General features: G+C 39.7%; 1 protein-coding gene across 6 annotated transcripts in view; it reads right to left on the bottom strand.

Annotated features, from left to right (window-relative positions):
* LRFN2 (leucine rich repeat and fibronectin type III domain containing 2) overlaps positions 1-20,052 on the bottom strand; it is a 311,191-nt gene that overhangs the window by 67,957 nt on the left and 223,182 nt on the right. Inside the window, exons 1-2 of one of the 6 annotated variants that reach the window (XM_087935036.1) lie at positions 7,320-8,285; positions 6,350-6,422 (exon numbers count right to left, since the gene is read on the bottom strand). The exons of 4 other annotated variants lie outside the window; for them this stretch is intronic. The gene's annotated coding sequence lies outside the window, so the exon portion shown is untranslated. Of the gene's footprint in view, positions 1-6,349; positions 6,423-7,319; positions 8,286-20,052 lie in introns of those variants that run through there. One more of the 6 variants, XM_087935027.1, reaches the window with a different exon arrangement.

The following is a 20,052-nucleotide window of genomic DNA, read 5'->3' as shown; positions in this document are numbered from 1 at the left end:
TCACACACACACACACACACACACACACACACACACACCAAAACATGAACTCCCCCTCCCAGTGGTGTATTGACTAAGCATGTGCTTAGGGCACCACACCCAAAGGGGGCACCACAAAGTTGAGAAAGGAAAAAACCCAATGAAGATTTGTACAAAATCTTGCATATACAAAGGAGAGGGGGGAGCATCAAGGTTTGTGAGTGCTTAGGCTACCAAGTGAACCTTTATTCACCACTGTCCCCTCCCCAAATGTATTGGCATCAGGAAATGTTTATTTAAATGCCTTCCATTACAGATGAAAGGAGGGAAGACTTTTTTGTGATTGTTAGAAGATCACACTGAGTAGGAAATTGGTGCAAAGAAGACAAGGCTGCATCAAGCATGTTGAGGAGGCCAGATTGTTCTTTTTCATATTTTGGTGAGAAAGATTTGTAACTTTTTGTAAGGGTAATTGTAGTACTTAAAGTTTTGAGGTGTTCTGAAACTTCACATGATGAAACTGTGACATCAGATATCATAACTTGTGGTAAGAATGAGTGCTTTAAGAGCCAATATGGAAGGATTAGGAGAGAAGGAGGAAAGTGGGGTTTAGTGGGCCCTGAGTTTCACTTTCAAACAACTTTCCTCAAGCATATGCAGGCCAGTGTTTATGAGAGCTAATATCCCAAAGGGTACCAGATTAGGAAAGTTGCTTTAATTTTAGATTTAAGTTTTTCAGTCACTAATTGCACTAAGGAATTAGTTATAAGATCATACAATGGCCAGATTTATTGTCCATTATACACATCTTTGCTTCAGTAGCTGAATGGTTCCTATGCATTTAGTCCTATGCATTTATTTATTAACAATATTAGCAAGAGCAACACTACTTAGACTTCTATACCATTTCATAGTGCTTTACAGCCTTCTCCAAAGAGAGAGGCTGTACAGAGTCAGCATATTGCCACCAATAATCTGTGTCCTCATTTTATTGATCTCAGAAGGATGAAAGGCTGAGTCAATCTTGACCTAGTCATGATCGAACTCCTGGTTTTGAGCAGAGTTAGCCTGCAATACTGCATTGTAAGCACTATGCCACCACAACTCTTAATTGGTCATCTTTCCCAAAGAATACTGGATGGTATACAGCTAAAAAAAACCATCAGCTTATACAGATATATTCTAACTCTATGTAATAATAGCCATGTAATTAAATAATGAATCTATAGATAGGAAAAAAGGAATTCTTTTTCTCTTTTGACATGCTAATACTCTGCAGAAGTAAGTTAAAACAAGAAAAGGTCATATAACAAAAAGGGCAGCGTAGCCTTCTTCATGTTTGAGATAATTAGTTTTATGATGAAGGATTCAGCACAAGTATAAATCTAGAAATAGACTATCTCAGAACAAGTTAAGCTTTTTCAAAAATGATTTATTTCTTCTTTTTTTAAAAAAAATCATCTCTTAGCAAAATATTGAAATAGTAACCTTTTGCTTTGGTTGCATTTGAATCTGAAGCTCCTAGCATTAAGAATTTGATTATACCAGCCCTTGAGATTCACTGCCCTTGGAGAATTCCTACTAATGCCCATTTCCAAAACAAGACAGTTCACAACTGCAAAGCAATGCAATGCAACACAACTTCCTTTCTTCTTATATAGCATGATGTGACCTATGAAGAGGCCATCTCCTAGAAAAGTTTGTACTGTAAGAATTTTTGTGCTCACAATTGTTTAGATGTTAGTTCATGCAGTGCAATGAAGAAAAAGGAGAAGTGGGAAGGGGAGGAAGAGGAGGAAAGAGGAAGAGGAAGATTGAAGAGAAAGATTGAAGAGGAAGAGGAGGAGAAGGAGGAGGAGGAAGAGGAGGAGGAAGAGGAGGAGGAGGAGGAGGAAGATCTCATTATGTTCAACCCTGCAAATAAACAGAGGACAATTCAAGCATATGTTTAGCTTTACCTTCTCTTATAAACTAGAATCCTGTGGCTTTGTAACCATGCTGTTTATGCAAATCTCTGTTACAGTTAGCAAAGCTTTGAGCATTGTATTTATTTGTTAGTAACAGACAGTGGGCTTTTGGAATCTTAAGTATAATTATATTCTGTAGCTTTAATTTAGTGTGCTATCCTAGAAGCTGCAACTATAAACAAATAGACAAAAAAGGCTTTAGAAAACCATTTGTGAAAGAGTTTGATACAATTAATTAGTAACGTGCAGAGATTTCTTTACCTACTCCTTCCCCTATTGCCTAGCCCAAATTTGACTTTTTTTTCCCAAGGTTTTTGTGTAGTTTCTCCTTTTAGTGTGTTCTATTTCCCCAATTACCATTTGAGGGAAATACTGTTATATTTCACTGCACTCCTGAGAGCAAGTTGAGATCAAGAAGCATAATTGAGGAGAAGCAATTGAACATGATTATGGGAGATAGGAAACAATATCAAAGAAAGGACAGCTTAAGTTATGTTTATAACTTCTAATACCTAGGAATTAAGTTTTCCAAGTGTATGTATGAAAGAGAAAAGGAGAGTCTATGTATTATGGGGCCTTCTTTTCTCTCTTTGTGCTCATTATGCTGATCACTCAGTCCCACAGAAAAACTTAGAGTGGATTTTGTTGAGTGGGAAATTAAATATATGTGGAACTCTGTCAGACCACACTGCCACTTTGAGGGAACAAAAGTTTGCTCATAAAGGATTGGATTACATGGCTTATAAAGTACTAAAGTTCCAACTCTATGCTTCTAAGTGTAAGCCACACTTTCCACATATGTAAACTATAAAGGGATTAAATAAACCCTTTCACTTCTCTACAATTCTATGAGATACATGAAAACAAATGCGTCCAGTCCCCAAAACAGGAAACATTGGGGGGGGGGGGGTAAAGAGAATGCCACCTGAAACATCTCTCATCATTTCTAGTCCTTCCTAGGACAATCTTACTTCTAATCCCCAAGATGATTATTCACATTGACCTTGATCTGAAACAAAGTACATCTTTCAAGTCATTCGAATGGAAGGAAAAAATATGGGCCTAATGACAGTGTAAAGGGTTCCAAGTCAAATTGAAAGTCCAAATGGAGCCTTCATAATATTTATATAATAGACAAGAAGCTTGAAGAGGCTCCATTCGATTAACCAATACAGTTATAATCCAATAATAATAGCAGAATGATATATTATTTATTAATTAATAGGTAATTGATGCGGGATAAGGAATACTTGCCAATGATTACTTACTACTGTTTACTATGAGCTATCAATCTTAATATCAAATGTAATAGAAAGAAATATGTTTATTGTTCTATTTATATTCTTTTTATTTTTACATATTTGTATGCTTGTTCGTGTTTTAATCTTTTGTAAATAAAGTCTATTTTAAAACTCAAAAAAACAAAAACAAATTGAAAATCCAGCTGTGCACCTTCCTTTAATATGGGTGAAGGTAATACAAGGTTGAAGAAGATAGTGGGAGCTGCTGCCATTGCTGTCAGAACCTACCCAAGTGGTAGAAAGTGGCATGCTGTGGATGACATCTGTCAGGGGTAATAAAGTAGAGAAGCTGGCATGCTGTCAGGGGCAATAATGTCATCAGTGTTGTATCATACAGGGTATTGATCAGTTATCAGGAATTGTATAAAAGCCTAAGTAGGCATATCTAGCTAGTTTTTCATGACAGTTAAACCATTTCTATAGGAAGCCCTTAAAGAAGACATGAATTCAACCACATCTTCTGCTTTCCATTCTTTGGCATCTGGGACCCAGCAACAAGATGCTGTCTTTTTAAAACTGCCCTTGCTAGACCTAATTTTCTGCCATACTGTCCTGGTAGCAATAGTCCCTCTGGAGATGATACACCTGAAAAAGACTGTGGCTTAGTACCAAAGTCTCCATAGAATCTACTTTATTTACCTTGTCTAGAAAGACTTTTTCCCCTTTGGCAGAATCATCTGCTTCATTACACAATGCTTCCATTTATGGTAAACACTTATCCTAGCATCTCCTTCCACCGCTGTTCTACTCTCCAGCAAATGTTTTACAGAAGGTCTGTGATATCATATTACTTTGCTGATTTGTGTTTAATAGGCTCCCATCAGACTGCAAAAGTAGCATTTTTTTTTTCACTAACACAAAGTAGTTTCCTGGGTGCCAAGTGAAAAATAGCCTCTTTGGACCTCTTACCACATAGTTCAGCATGAATTAATATGAATAATAATAAGAATCACAAAGACTGTTTTGTATTTAAATCTCTCTCATATACAGGTGTTGAGAAGCGGCATTTAATTTTTAGGGATGTCTCCAAGGAACTTTGTTTAAAAATTCTGTGTTCAGTCGCTGAGCTTTACATAGAAATTACAAATGAACTTTGCATATATTGGTAATATTATAAGGTAATTTGCATATTAACAGCTTGTGCATGTTTATATATGCCTAAGAATGGTATCAAGCAAGAACCAATTATATGTCAGCCACATTCTGCTTATTTCAGCGTGCTTTTCCTTGGGATACGCAAATCTGTCAATATCACTTGGTTTAGATTCTATTTTTCAGCAAACCACTGATTTGCTTGGCCAGATCATCAGCTCTGAAAGTATCCCCGTGTTGTCCTCAGCTCCAAAAGTACTCCTGTCTAACAATGTATGCCCTATATTGTGTTAGTCTGACTCATCCTGCCCAGTTCTTCCTATGAATCGGGGACAAGGGAACATATATATATATGTTTTCGCGGGTACTTACATGTATGGTATTCAGCTTTGTTCGTGTAAAGCACAACTATAATGACATGGGAAAATACCCGAACAAAGCTGAATACCAAACTTGAAATTCGGCATGTATATTCCTCCTGACTTCTAGGTGCTCACTAAGAAAGGATTTTTTAAAATGATCATCACAGCATTAGTATTTTGTATATTATTATTAACACACTCTGATGCTAAGGAGTTCTACTCCCCCTTCCCACCTGAAAAGAAATTTGTTCCAAATGCAAAACACAATTAGAGAAGAGGAGTTTCAGTTTCAGTTTCAAAGCACCAAGCAGCTTTAGTACAGAACAGTGGAGCTAAGCCTTGTCCAGGCTCCTTGCTGCTCCTTGCTCACACAACAAATGCTTCAGTTTCCAGTCTTCAACTCTCTCACACACTGACAGGACTCTTGCCAGATTAATACTGGTGGATGCTGGTTGGCAGAGGCAGAATTTCACCCCACCCCCATTTTCCTCCTTCAAAACGAAGCCCAATCACATATTTATAGTGAAGCACGGGTATCCAGCTAGTCTACAATATATACAGTATGCAGGAAAACATATAAACAGACCTCAGTTCATATAATGTTTTTACTTATGATCAGAATGGGGTGTTTGCAAGACCCTAACCCTAACCATGAAGCATTGGACATCGAATTGCCTCTAAACTGTATGAATAAATAAAAAATCCTTGCTCTAGCAGGTTTGAGATCACTTAATCCAGCTTTACCAAGGGATCATAGCTGGGAAATTCATAATCCTGACTGAAGGGTGACAGTTCCTTCCATTGTTACAGCAGTGAGTATTTAAAGGAATGTGGTCTGTGATCTGGCAAAGAGCCATCAATATTTACAGTCATGAATACTCTGATCTTCCATGAATCTATCCAGTGTTTTTTTTTAAATAAAAACTCTATTTGGTAATCATTACCACAACTGTTGGCAGCAAAAACCATGGATTCATTGTAGGCTGAGTAAAAAAGAATGGCCTTCTGATGGGCTTGCTTTGCCTTGACTTTATTTTGATTGGGTGATCTTGAGTTTTCAAATGAGCTCCTCAGTTTTAACAGCTGTGTGAAAAGCACTATAACATTCAGTTTATATATAAGTCTTTCAAATTGTTTGGATACAATTTGGTTAATTAGAAAAAAAAAATCTGAGTTAATTTGGTATATTCTCATGAACCCAAGATTATCCTTTAAAAAAAGAAGTAGGAGAAACTATCATTTATTAAAAGTTCAACTCATCTTCTCCATTTTCCTTGTAATATTAAATTTATATGGAAAATACAAGAATATATAAGCAAATGAATTATATATAGTTCAATCTTCACTGAAGCCCTTAGATAATAAAGATAATAGTATCTCTATCAGGTTGGCCAACCTGCCTTTGAAATTCTGCATTCTTGGTTCTCCAATATGCATCCTGAATATTTTGGCCACTTATATGGTATATTCTTCCAGGAAAGTAAACATTTTAATACATATCTGTAAGGTATTAATACAATGTCAACTCTGTTCTTGGCTAAGCTTTTCATGTCTAATTTCATCATGAGATGAATAACAGCATTAATTACATGAACTATAATTTTGATTCAGCCACTATTATCAGCAGGAAGACATTATATTCAGATACCTTTTGCCTTTGTGGCCATCATCTGTTCCTAACCAATGAGATGGACAGTTTCATTTCCATGGCAACTGAATAGCTTCAAATAGCAATGAAAATATAGGAAGGTGTTAGAAAGCACTTCCAAGTTATGATGAAAGGAAAAGAAAATATATCCTGTAAAATAATTATATAAAAAATTAAGGGAAAAAAAAATATATGAAAATTTTAAAAAAGAAAAATGTAACAATTGGAAGATTGGAAAGTTGGGAAAAGGAGGGACCCGAGACTTTAAAGACAGAGAGACCAACAACTGTGAAGATGCTGTATTTATTACATCCCTGATTTGTTGGATTCTAATTTATCTTTGCTCTTATCATTTATATTTGTATTGTTAAATATTTACTACTTAGCTTCTTTAATCTTACATTAAGGGTAACTGAGTTGTGCTATAGAGCAACCCAAGCTGTTGTATAATTCTCTGTACAAGAAATTCTACAGTATTGACAATACAGTGCCTCTAGGCACCACAAAACAGCAACTGCAGCTGAAGATTATTGGCATTTTATTAAATCTCTTATGGAAATACTGAAGTCTCATCACATCTCATAAGTTCATGATCACCAATGTTGTGCAATATTTTTATTCACTTGCAAACATTTGTATGTCGACTATAACCATAATTTTAGACAGCTTATAATAAACATAGTAAAATTCTAAACAATATTGTTACAATCAAACCAATTAAAGTACTTTTAATAAAACCTATTCATAAAATAGTTGTTATCATCAACCAGATATGAATGTTACCTTGCAGATGATTATTTTCAGCATTGTTGTGAAACACTATTAAGAGCAGGGACAGAAACAGTCAAGGAAAGCTGTTGTGGGTTGGCAAGCTGTTCTGGAGCAAGTGGGCTATTATAAAGTTCTTTGTTCTTTAGATTCAAACCTCTGATTATTTTCAAGAGAGGTACATAGATCATCCTTTCCTTACCAGATTATATAGGGTAAGCAGGTTCTACCTAAAGTAGAATATAGAAGATATCTTGAAGTTGACATGGATCTGAACATAAAACAATTTAAGGACAATCACAATAACTTGGATTAAGACTGGCAGCTTACAGGCAGCCAGTAAAGTTCCTTTTCCTTCTTCCATTCAATCATATTCAATTCTTGGAGACTGCCAGGAAAAGACAGGTCTTTTCTTGGCAAGCTCTTATATATATATATATATTACCTCCATTCTAGGGCTGAGAGAAATGATTGAGCCAGTATGACTCAGTGGCTCTCTACCAGTGGTGGTATTCAGCAGGTTCTGACCAGTTCTGGAGAACCGGTAGTGGAAATTTTGAGTAGTTCGGAGAACTGGCAAATACCACCTCTGACTGGAGAGTTTACAGTATCCTTCCCCTGCCACGCCGACCAAGCCATGCCGTCAGAACTGGTAGTAAAAATTTTTGAACCCCACCACTGTTCTGTACCTAAGGTGAGAATAGATACCTTAACCACTACACAAAACTGACTTGAAGCTTTTTTAGACAGATGTTATGCTATTAAACTAGATAACCCTGCTCAGCAAATGAGCTGCTGCATTTGGTACCAAGCGTAATTGCAGATTCTCCTTAAGTCCAGTCCAACATAAAGCACAATACAAATTGAGAAGGGCATGGGTTACTGGTTTTAGTATCTCCTAGTCTAACAGGAACCATGAGTTCAGGAGAACTCCCAAGGTATGCAGTGATTCCTTCAAAAGAAGGAATTCTCCCTACACAGATATATAGGGAACATCTACACCGCTCAAAGATTTCTGGAAAAACAAAAGGAAAACAATTCCTTCTTGCTAGGATTCATCTGTACTTGGTTTGCTCCAAACATTGCTTCATGGCTTCCAAACACCAAGTCAGAACATCTGTCTGATCTCCTCCTAGGTGTCTCAAATAATATCATGGTACAAATGGTTGATGATGCTGAACACTGCAAAACAAAAAAGAATGCATCCACTCAGACGTTCCATCATTGATTATCTCCAATGCAGTCCCCATCCCATACTTATCCCTGAAACTTGCCTGGAAAGGATTCTAATAATCCATTGCACCAAGAGCTTTCTGTAGTTGAAACCCAAGTTATCTCTAGATTCCAGTTATCTGCAAACGAACAAACTTTTATCAGTATTTTGCTAACATATTGACAATGATTATATTGAAGTGATGGATAGCTTCTGCCTTTTAAGATTAGTCATCAACAGCAGTAACCAGCAGTCAAGAAATATGCCACAGACTAGTATTTACTGGATAGCAATGAAGGCTTTCAAAAGTATTCAGATACTGTGATGCAGAACAGAATCATGCAGGAAATGGTATTTCCTGTGACAGTGTATGAAAGCTAAAATTGGACTTCAAAAAAACAGGACTAAAAGAGAATTGACACCTTTGGATTTTAGTGGCACTTGAAGATTCCTGGGAATACCATGGATAGCCAAGAAAACAAACAAATGGATCATGGAAATTATCAGTCCAGAATTCCTACTTGAACAACAAATGATGATGACCATATTTTGGACCTACTGTACAGTACAAAGACTTAATTTTCTTCAGTTTATAATGCTGGAAGATAAAAAGACAACAAATAACAAAGTGGATAGACTCAATTAACAGAAATGTGTGCACAAATAACAAGGCAGATAGACTCAATTAGCAGAAATGTGTGCACTATTGCATGACATGATTGTCCCCAGTTTCGGACAGATCATCCGGAAGAAAGCTTTATATATTGATTGCTAGAAGTTGTCACCAGTTTGATGGCACATAATCAATGTATTGTTAATTCAGTGTGAGTTTCCAAGAAAAAATACAAAATATCTAATTAAACAGGAATAGTTAATTAGTACTTATAATCTTACAGTAGTGAATTCTGCTGCAAAAATATAATGCTTTATGCCTGATTCAGTTTGATGTTGCATGTTTATACCTCTGCATAACAAATTCTTGGTTTTTAAACTTCAGTGCTTAGCAAAAAATAGTTCTCGATTTGTGCCAAGTTCAACCACAAATTAAAAATGACTTTGGAACAGAAATATTTGGATTGAAAACAGTTTCTTGTGAATTAGGCTTTAGTTTATGTAGTACTTCAAAACACAAATTTTATAGTCCTTGCTATAATCAAAATAATTTAATGCTTTGATTGGATAAAAATGTGCATTGCCAACCAAATTTAGAAGCACAATCTCATATAACTGTAGTATGCTGTTGTGAATTTGGCTTGAGACATTGTAAAATACGCCCAGCTGCAAGATGCAAAATGAAGCAGTGCTCAGCTGTGTTACTTGAAGCCAATGCCTAAAATATGGTGAGTCATTACAAACAAATTGTTTTTCAGTGAAGAGAAGAAATTTTACAAGCCTTATAGATCCTGAGAGATACACCCATTAGTTTTCAGGCCATAAGAATAGTCTTCTTCTTCTTCTTCTTCTTCTTCTTCTTCTTCTTCTTCTTCTTCTTCTTCTTCTTCTTCTTCTTCTTCTTCTTCTTCTTCTTCTTCTTCTTCTTCTTCTTCTTCTTCTTCTTCTTCTTCTTCTTCTTCTTCTTCTTCTTCTTCTTCTTCTTCTTCTTCTTCTTCTTCTTCTTCTTCTTCTTCTTCTTCTTCTTCTTCTTCTTCTTCTTCTTCTTCTTCTTCTTCTTCTTCTTCTTCTTCTTCTTCTTCTTCTTCTTCTTCTTCTTCTTCTTCTTCTTCTTCTTCTTCTTCTTCTTCTTCTTCTTCTTCTTCTTCTTCTTCTTCTTCTTCTTAGCTATTCCAAGCACTTGCCAAAAATATTTCCCCCCCTTCTCCCACCTCTCTTTCATATTTGATTAGTAGTGAAGGTTAAAATGTTTTGAAGAAATAATAATGCCCGGGACATCTAGATGCCATTAAAATGATTCAAGCACTGTTGCTGCCTTCAGAATACTTACAAAACAGCAATATATCCTTCATTAGCTTTGATAAGATTGTCTCTTTTCATTAGGTTAAATTCTCCCTGTCACCTAACAGGTATTTGGGTTAGAAATATATAAACCAGGATAAACATTTTAAAACTGTATCTTTAAGAAAATGCAAAACTGTCATTAGGTGTGGTTTCTCAAATGGCCATAAGATGGAACCAGAAATCTGGTTTGTTTTAGTCTTAGTCTCAGAAGAGAGTGTGTCTGAGTGAGTATCTCTGTTTCCTTCTGTTGGAGGGTATTGCCATTCCTTCTAATTGACTGATATTACTGGATTTGATGAAAGTCTGATACTGAACTGTTTATGATACTGGAATTTGATATTTGGATTATCCCTGGACTAAAAACTGACTGACCTTACCTGTGAATGATTTTGGACTGCCTATTTTGAACTTTGCTTAAACTTTCTGGAAGTAAAAACCTACATTTACTGTACAGCGTATCTGTGTGCTCTATGTGTATTATTCCAACACTACTCTCTATACTTCTCCCTGTATGTGCTCATTCTCCTAATGGGGAATTACCTCAACACTCCCCACAGGAGCTAAAATGGGGCTTCAGAGAATGTATTGGAAACCATCTGAATTATAGGCTCCATGTTTCAACATGTCAACATATACTGTATCATTAAGGGCCTGATATTAACTTTTTATTTAACATTCTCATTAAATAAGTGATTTTGGTAAAGAAGGTTACTTCTTGATCCAGGCAACTGGCTTTAAAATGGTCAACAAATACTTCTCAATGTAAGCAACTTGGGAGTAATTAGCTAAAACTCTGGAGACTTTAGCAAATTTAGGTCATGTTTGCTAATTCAAAAGAAGGCAAACAAAATTCATCAATGGAAGACAATATGCCATGCCTCTCCCTTTGTTTTTTCTTTTTTTTATGATTGGTCATGTAGCCAGCCTAATGTTCAGTGGATTTAGCATTTTTATCCACCCATCAGGTCTTTTGTGTTGTTGTCTGATGGTGTTAAAGGGTATTGTTGCAGGATATAGGCTTTCCTAAATGATCAGACTTTTACAGTTGACTGATTTTTCCAATGCTGTGATGGTGATTATTATTATTAATAATAAAGCTGTTCAGTGCAATGCTAGATGCTGACCTGTTTCCAGTTTTCTAGAAGTGAAAAAAAAAGTTCTCCCTTTAAAAAGTAGAAGTTCTCCCTCTGCAGAAAAGTAGTGTCTGACTCAAGTATTAGGTTTCATTTTATAAGATCCAATGTTCTGGTATACTTTGTTCTCTTCCATTGTCTCGTTTTCCTTTGCTTTAAGTATATATATTTAAATGCCATCTTTCTGGAAGCTATATTGAGAAAGCACTCTTTGTCACAGTGACAGAATGTCACAAAGACAACTATATTATGAAAATAGTGAGAAGTCATAAAAATATGATAAGATATTATATGATAAAAATATGATAAGATGTATATATGTATAAAGTGTGATAGTTTTGCAATATCCTCAAAATTAATAAAACATACCTACAACTTTTCTGCTATTATTTCTGATATCTCTGTACTTCTGAGAGGAAAAAAATGAAAAACTGAAGATGATTCCACTAAAAGTGGAGCAGATAACTGCAGTGGAATACTGTAAATGTACACTGGCTGTTTGTTTCAAAGGTGCCTTTCAAAATGCAACTTGACTTTCTTGGGGAGTGGGTGTTTTCCTGAAAATGTTTCACATCTCATCAAAGAAGCTTCTTCAGTTCTGATTGAATGGTGGAGAATGGAAGGTTTTATACTCTTTGCAATCATCTGATTGTTACCACTCTGAAGGTTGGCTGTTAGCTTAACCAGATGACAGCAACAGCAAGATGACTGCAAAGAATACAAATCCTTATATTCTATCTAAGAATATAAATCTAGTCAGAACTGAAGAAGCTTCTTTGATGAGAAATGAAAAGGAATAAAGCACCTTTGGGAAAACCATGACCTGGACAATTGAGAATCTCTACAGGCACTGCTGTTTGTAATTCCTCTCTGGATAAATAAAGGATTTTGGATTGCCCACAAGTACTCCAGACAACTGCACTTTCCAAGGAGACCTCAAGATAGTGGTCTCCAATAGTTTAAAGATCTGGCATATGAGGGAATAGCTACTTTGTTCAATACATGGTCATGATATTTAAGGACAGTGGATTCATGTACTTCTTTTCCTAGTTACTTTTGGAGATTGCATGTTCAGCTACTAGAAATCTTTTAATCATCATATATTGGTAGGGACATTTGGATCATATGAATTCCATCCAATATACAGCAATATACAAAAATGCTCTCTGTTTGCCTTTTCTGTTCTAGAACTTTCCAAGTCTCTTAACCTACATTATAAAGTTCTTGGAAGTCAAATTGTCATTTGGGAAACAGCTGTACATACATTAAATCACAGAATCATAGAGTTATGCAGTTGGAAAAGACAAGGATCATCAACAGAATCCATTTTGGAGATGTGGTGGCTTAGGAAAGAAACAAAATGTTAAAACGTTATGGAATTTATGTAGTTACTTACAAAGCACATCTAAATTATATTAAAAGTAACCAAAATATCTTTATAATTCCCAAGGCAAGTCACAATGTTTGAGCAACCCTAGTGCTTGGAAACTGAAAGTTGAAAAATTTGACACACCTTACATGTCCAATGTCTTCTTTAAAAATTTCTAGAGATGAAGAATCCAAAATATAAATAGGGGGGGAAATCTATGTTCTGCTTGTTGTGAGATGGGCAACTATATACATTTGGTTAATAAAATAAATATCTACATTACATTTTAGCTTGCTCATTGTCTAAATTTATTTGATGTTTGCATTTTCTATTCCTGATAAATGTCTGGGATGCAGTTTATTCTAATATGTTTAGATTTCCATAGACTAAGCTCATCTTCCCTCCAGAGGAGCTTGTATTCAGTTCAAGAGAAAGTACAATGGGAAGCCCACATAGAGGGATTGACAAGCAGGGTTTGTCTTCTGGAAAACTGAATGGGAAGTTCTAATCTCAGAGGAAATCTATAAGAACATTAGAAACTCCTGAAGCTTTGCACTGGGAAACGGATTTTGTAGCATCTACTCTAAGGTCAGTTAATTTTAGCCATCCCCATATTATATGCTGACAATGAATCAATTTTACAAGTTTGTAAATGTGCATGGAGGATTAGTCAGCTCTTTTGAGTTGGCTACAATTGTGCTTCCTCAGCAAACTCCTCTGAAATTTGCAGCTCCAATCTTCCTTCTCTATTACAACAAAATAGCAAAGGGATCAATCCATGACCTGCATGGAACTCTTTCCTACTGTGCAACATGAGACTGCTCATTGTGTTAGTTCTGTTTTCCTCTTCCTGGTTTCGCTGCTTCTAATTCTGGTCCAGATTCCCTGCTGTTCAAAATGCAGCATCTCCCAGGGTGGGCTGTTATTATGAGTTTGCTCTAATACAGTTAAATAATTGTTTGGCCTTCTGCTTCCCAACTATGCTAGAGAAAGAGATCAGCTTGGATCTTTATTTTTCTGTTTGGCTTGATTTGTGATTACTATTTTTTTTCTAAACTTGTAAATCATTCAGGGCAGAAAAAGTGCATTTGCTGGCATCTGCTTTATCTTGGGGTTGTGAAATGACTTGTTTAAGTTAACTAAAAAGAAGAAATAGTAGAATTCAGGATGGTGGCTTAAAATAGAACAAAACTGAAGTGGGAAGCACATGTTCCTGTCTGTATTGATCCTCTTCCTCAACTTTGGTGGCCTTTCTCTTTAAATGTTTTTTTTTTTTTTTTTGCAAAGGAAAGTACGCTGCCTTCAGTTAGGAGAAAGTGAGAACAGATAGGCTCAAGATCCGGATGGATCTTGACAGACTAGAACACTGGGCTGTATTAAAAAAAATGAAATTCAATGTAGAGAAAAGTAAAGTCCTACACTTAGGCAAGAAAAACCAAAAGTACACATATAGACTGGGTGAAACCAGGATCAATAGCAGTAACTGTGAGAGGGATCTTGGAGTCTTAGCAGACAACCAGCTAAATATGAGCCAGCAGTGTGCAGCAGCCACCAAAAAAGCTAATACAATCCTAAATTGCATTAACAGAGGGATGCAATCAAGATCAAGTGTGGTACTAATACCACTCTATAAAGCCTTAGTAAGACCACACCTAGAGTATTGCATCCAGTTTTGGTTACCACATTATAAAAAAGATGTTGAGAGTCTAGAAAGAGTAAAGAGAGAAGCAACCAGGATGATTAGGGGACTGGAGACTAAAAGATATGAAGAACAGTTACAAGAACTGGGCTTGGCTAGTCTGGTGAAGACAAGGACCAGGGGAGACATGATAGCAGTCTTCTAATATTTGAGGGGCTGCCACAAAGAGGAAGGTGCTAAGCTATTTTCTAAGGCTCCCTGTAGGCCAGACAAGGAATAATGGATGGAAACTGAACAAGGAGAGATTCAACCTGAAAATAAGAATACATTTTCTGACAGTGAGAACTATCAACCCATGGAACAGCTTGCCCCTGGAAGTTGTGGGAGGGCCATCACTTGAGACTTTCAAGAAGAGATTGGACTGCCATTTGTCAGAAATGGTGTAGGGTTTCCCGCTTGGGCGTGGGTTTGGACTAGATGATCTACAAGGTCACTTCCAACTCTGATAATCTGTTATTATCAGATCCGACTGTTTCTGTGGTCCACAACAGGTCAGCCAATTAACAGTTCTGACTGGGATCAGAAATTCAGAAAAGTAAAACAGAAATACTAAGCCTGTACAAAGTGTGAACAGTGCTTTTTCAGCAAAGAGTTTTGAGATGGTTCTTCAATCTGAGAAAGTGAGTTACAGTACTGCACCTCAGAATGAAACACTGAAGTGGTCCGACTTGATTTGGTTAGCAGCACCTGTGCAGAAGCTCTTTTAAGAATCAAGAGTAAGAATCAAGAGTAAATATTCAGAACTGAAGCAGGCCAAGTTGATGTTGACACCTTTGTTGTATGTATCTGTCAGTAAGTCTTTGAAGGAGGCTGTACTTGTACAGTATCAGAATCAGAATCAGAATAGGGCTGAGACCTTGGAGGTCTTCTAGTCCAATTCCCTGCTCAAGCAGGAGACTCTATACTATTTCACATAGGTGACGGTCCAAAAACCTCCAGGGATGAAGCACCTATAATTTCTGAAGGCAAGCAGTTCCTCTGATTAATTGTCCTCACTGTTAGGAAATTTTCCTGAATTCCAGGTTGCTTCTCTCCTTGATTAGTTTTCATCCATCAATTTTTGTCTTGCCTTCTAGTGCTTAGGAAAATAAGTTGACCCCCTCTTCTTTATGGTAGCCCCTCAAATACTGAAATACTGCTATCATGTCACCCCAGTCCTTCTTTTCTCTAGATACATGGCCTCAAAAAAACAAAAAACTGTGTTTGAGTAAAAGAGATATAAAGGAGGTGGCAACAGAGCATCAAGTCATGTTTTTTTAATTTACTATTACTTATATTTATCATGGTTGCACTGTTGTTACATGTTGTAAGATCTCCTGGCCTAAGGCAAACATTTTCTTGGGAAAAGATAATTACTATGCAAGCCCAGCAAAACTTATAACTACTGTTATAAGGAGCTGTTCGATCTAAAGCATTCTTGTCCACCTTAATTCCAGAGCAAATAATCAGATGGCTTCAATCTGTTGCTTTGAAGGGGAGCATTGCTTTGATCACTGAATCAAAGTACCCCACAGAAGCTCCACACAGTGCCAAAGTGTTCACAATTCATATTAGGGAAAGGAAGCAAAGGCAATGAACATGATTTTTAAAAGAAGAACATTCTGGCAGTTCAAAGAGATGGGAACATTTCTCCTCTTTCAAAAGGCAGAAGAAAGAGCAAATTGCTATGTATCCTTAGAAGTGGTGGGGGTAGAGAATAAATAGGTTATTAATCTGACCTGAAGAAGATTTGGAAGTTGGGCTATTCCATCCTCCTCACATAATTCTAAATACTCTCCTGTTTTGTTTGAGCAATGAGAGGCTGAACCAGAGCATGAGTGCAACAATACTTTATTTTACAATAAAGGGCTGACCGTGCTTGCCAAGCCTGGAACTGGCTCGCAGCAATCAGCAACCGGTTGGACCCCGCAGCCTGCTTTTATAGCTGGCTGCTGGGGAGAGCCAACCAATGGGAATGGGGGAATAACGCCCACGTAAAGTGAGTGGACCTGAGTGAGAACTCCTTGAGTCCTCAGGACATAACACCCCTTCCCCCAGATGCGAACATGCATAGTCCTTGAGGTAGACGGGGTTTGTGTTGGCGCCGGGCAGGCGCAACTCGGGAACATTGTCTGTCTGTTCGGTACCAGTCTGTGATGGTCGAGCCGGCATAGTGTCGCCAACACTCTCTCTGGACTGGGCATCCTCGGGGACCACCGGGTTGGTTACTGGGGTCGAGCTCTCGTGGGTTGGATCAGGCTGGTCAACTCTCTGGGCGCTGTTGTCCGAGTTTGGGCTGACCGGAACGACCGCTGGTGCAGACTGGTCGCTGGGTACGACGTGGCTGGGCGGTGGATGAGGCGGTTCCCCTTCGACTGGAGACTCTGGACTCTTGTTGGCAAGGGTGCTGAGGCGCCTTCTAAGCTGGTCTATATGTCTCCTCCAGACGCGACCATCCTCCAGCCTGACTCTATACGATCTCGGTCCGGTGATGGCGATGACCTCGCCTGGAATCCAAAGTGGGTCCCCGGCGAAATTCCTTGCGAATATCGGTTCCTGTAACAAAAAATGTCTAACCCCCGACGTAGAAGCGAGGGGAGAGTCAGGGCAGTATTGAGGGTGCAATCTGTCTAATACAGTCCTCAGGCGCCGGCCCATCAGAAGTTCCGCTGGGGACTTATTGGTGACTGCACAGGGGGTTGAGTGTTGGCTCATCAGGAACCGTGCGAGTTTGTGGTGCCAGTCATCCCTGCCAAACCTAGCGAGGGCCTCTTTGGTGGTCCTGACGGCCCTTTCAGCCAACCCATTACTGGCAGGGTGAAATGGGGCTGTGAAAATGTGGCGAATGCCCAGGTTGGCAGCAAAACGGCTGAATTCTACTGATGCGAACTGTGGGCCATTATCGGAGACAATGGAGTCGGGTAGTCCATGTGTAACGAACAGGTGCGTTAACACATTGGTGATTGCTAGTGTGGTGGTCGTGGATAGCTGTGCCACGTCTATCCACTTGGAATAAGCGTCCACGACCACTAGGAACATCTTTCCATGCACGGGGCCTGCCAGATCGATATGGATTCTAGACCAAGGGGCGTTGGCGCTCTCCCATCTGGTAGGGGTGGCGATGGGGAGCAGGACGGGATTCCTGGCAAATGCTGCAGGAACTTACCCAATTGACAATGTCCTCGTCTGAGACCCGGCCACCACACGTAGCTGCGTGCTAACGCCTTCATTCTCACAATGCCGGGGTGTCCCTCGTGCAACGCCTCCAGGACTCGGGTACGCAGCGAGGTCGGAATGACCACTCGAGTGCCCCACAGTAGACAACCCTGCAAACTGGACAGCTCCTGCATGCGAGTCTTAAAGGGTGTGAATTTGTTATCGACGTTGCCTCCCGGCCACCCCCTCCTCACCCAGTCGAGCACCTGGGCGAGCGTTTGGTCTGCCTTGGTTTTAGCGGCGATGTCAAGGGTGGTGATGGGCAGGTCCAACTGGGTGATTTCAAAAATGGCGTTGACAGGAGCTGGGTCTTCAGCCGGAGCGGGTAAGGGCAGCGACTGAGAGCGTCGGCGTGGGATAGCGTTTTGCCGGGCGGTGAATAAGTTTGTATGAGTAGGCCGCTAGGAAAAGTGTCCACCTTGTCATTCTAGGGGAAAGGACTTGAGGTGTCTGTTTGTCGCCGGCCAGTAGGCCCAGGAGGGGCTTATGGTCGGTGACCAGTTCGAAGAAATGGCCAAAAAGGAATTCGTGAAACTTTTTCATGGCTGCAACAGCTGCTAGGGCTTCCTTGTCTATTTGGCTGTAATTTCGCTCCGTGGCCGAGAGCGTCCTGGAGAAAAAGGCGATGGGGGCCTCGGCGCCATTTGTGAGTCTGTGACTAAGGACCGCCCCAATTCCAAAAGGGGATGCTTCTGCTGCCAGTACTAAAGGAAGGTTGGGGTCGAATTGGATGAGCACTGCCTCTGACGTAAGTAGTGATTTGACGGCGTTAAACGCCTGGTCTTCTTTGTGCCCCCAGTGCCACGGTGACTTTTTGTCTAGTAATCTGTGTAGGGGTTCGGCTACTGAGGCTTTATGGGGCAAGAAGGATGCATAAAAGTTTAGGAGCCCCAAGAAAGCTTGTAGCTCCGTTTTGGAGATCGGTGTGGGAGCTTCGTGGATCGCCCTAACCTTGGACTCCAGGGGCGAATGCCAGAGGCGTCAATTTTATAACCCAGAAAGTCCACCTGTCTAGTGGCAATGGCACATTTTTCTTTTTTAACCTGAGGCCATGCTGTCTGAACCTCTCTAACACTGCTCGCACTCTCTGGAAGAGTTGGGGTCTGTCCCTGGCCGAGACCAAGATGTCGTCGAAGTAGGGTACTACACCAGGGAGGCCCTGTAAAATCCGCTCCATGAGGGACTGAAAAATACCCGGGGCAACACTTACGCCAAATTGGAGACGCTTGCATCGGAAGGCACCCCTGTGAGTGACGATGGTCTGAAGTTCCGTTGTTTGGTTATCAACAGGGAACTGTTGATATGCTTGAGACATGTCCAATTTAGCAAAAATACTGCCCGGTTCGAATGTGTGCAATAAGTGCTGAATGACGGGCACAGGGTAGGCGCTAACTTGTAAATATTTATTGATTGTTGTCTTGTAGTCCGAGCAAATTCTCAGGCTACCATCTTTTTTGAGGGGTGTGACAATGGGCGTCTCCCACTTGGCGAAATCTGTTGGCTCAATGACCCCTTGTTTTAGTAGTTTATCCAATTCAGCGTCTAGTTTTGGTCGAATAGCAAATGGAACTCTACGTGGTTTTAATCTGATTGGGGCTGCCTGGGGGTCAACGGTGAACGAGATGGGGGTTCCATTATAACACCCCAGCTCCTCGCTGAACACATCTGCGTAGTCAGCGAATAAGGAGTCAGTGTCTGAGGTTGAGACAGCATGGACTCCTGTTAACCCTAGGCCGAGGTGGGGAAACCAATCGAGCCCCAATAAGGTGGGTAGATTGCCGTTAACTACCACTAGAGGTAGGTGGCCTTTAAAAGCTCTAAAACTGACAAAGAACTTGCCTCTGCCGATCACGGGAATGGCCTTCCCTGGTAGTCCTTCAGACCAAACTGGCATCTCTGAAGCCGGGTAGTAGATAGGCTGGGGTGGAGTCTCTTGAGGGTGTTCCACGAGATTATTGAGAGCGCTGACCCTGTGTCAACCTCCATGTGGCACGGTTTACCTTCTAGGGAAACGGAGAGAGAAATTTTACTAACAGTGTGGCAAGTACGCCTGGCAAGGCGGTGCGTGCGACAGTTTAATACTTGCCTCTGTGGTCCCGAGTGCGAGGACAGGGGTCTGTGTGCAGCGCTTTGGGGGCTTGGCAGACTCTCGCAATGTGCCCCTCTTATGGCAGTTGTTGCAAACGGCTCCTTTAAACTTGCAGGTGGCCCTTTGATGTGATCCCCCACAGGCTAGGCACAGAGTGATGTGCTTGGGTGGACCGGTGTATTCTTGTTTGGCCCCTACCTGCGACCGTCTGTCATTGGTGAGGCGATGAACATCGTTCTCATCATTGTGGGCTTCCTCCGCTTCCACCTCTTCGGAATGGA

Source organism: Pseudonaja textilis, chromosome 1 (assembly GCF_049901715.1).
Source record: "Pseudonaja textilis isolate UNSWEBS1 chromosome 1, rPseTex1.2, whole genome shotgun sequence".
NCBI classification, from domain to species: domain Eukaryota; kingdom Metazoa; phylum Chordata; class Lepidosauria; order Squamata; family Elapidae; genus Pseudonaja; species Pseudonaja textilis.
Note: the sequence above shows the minus strand (reverse complement) of the source record. Positions and strands in the feature narration are given on the sequence as shown.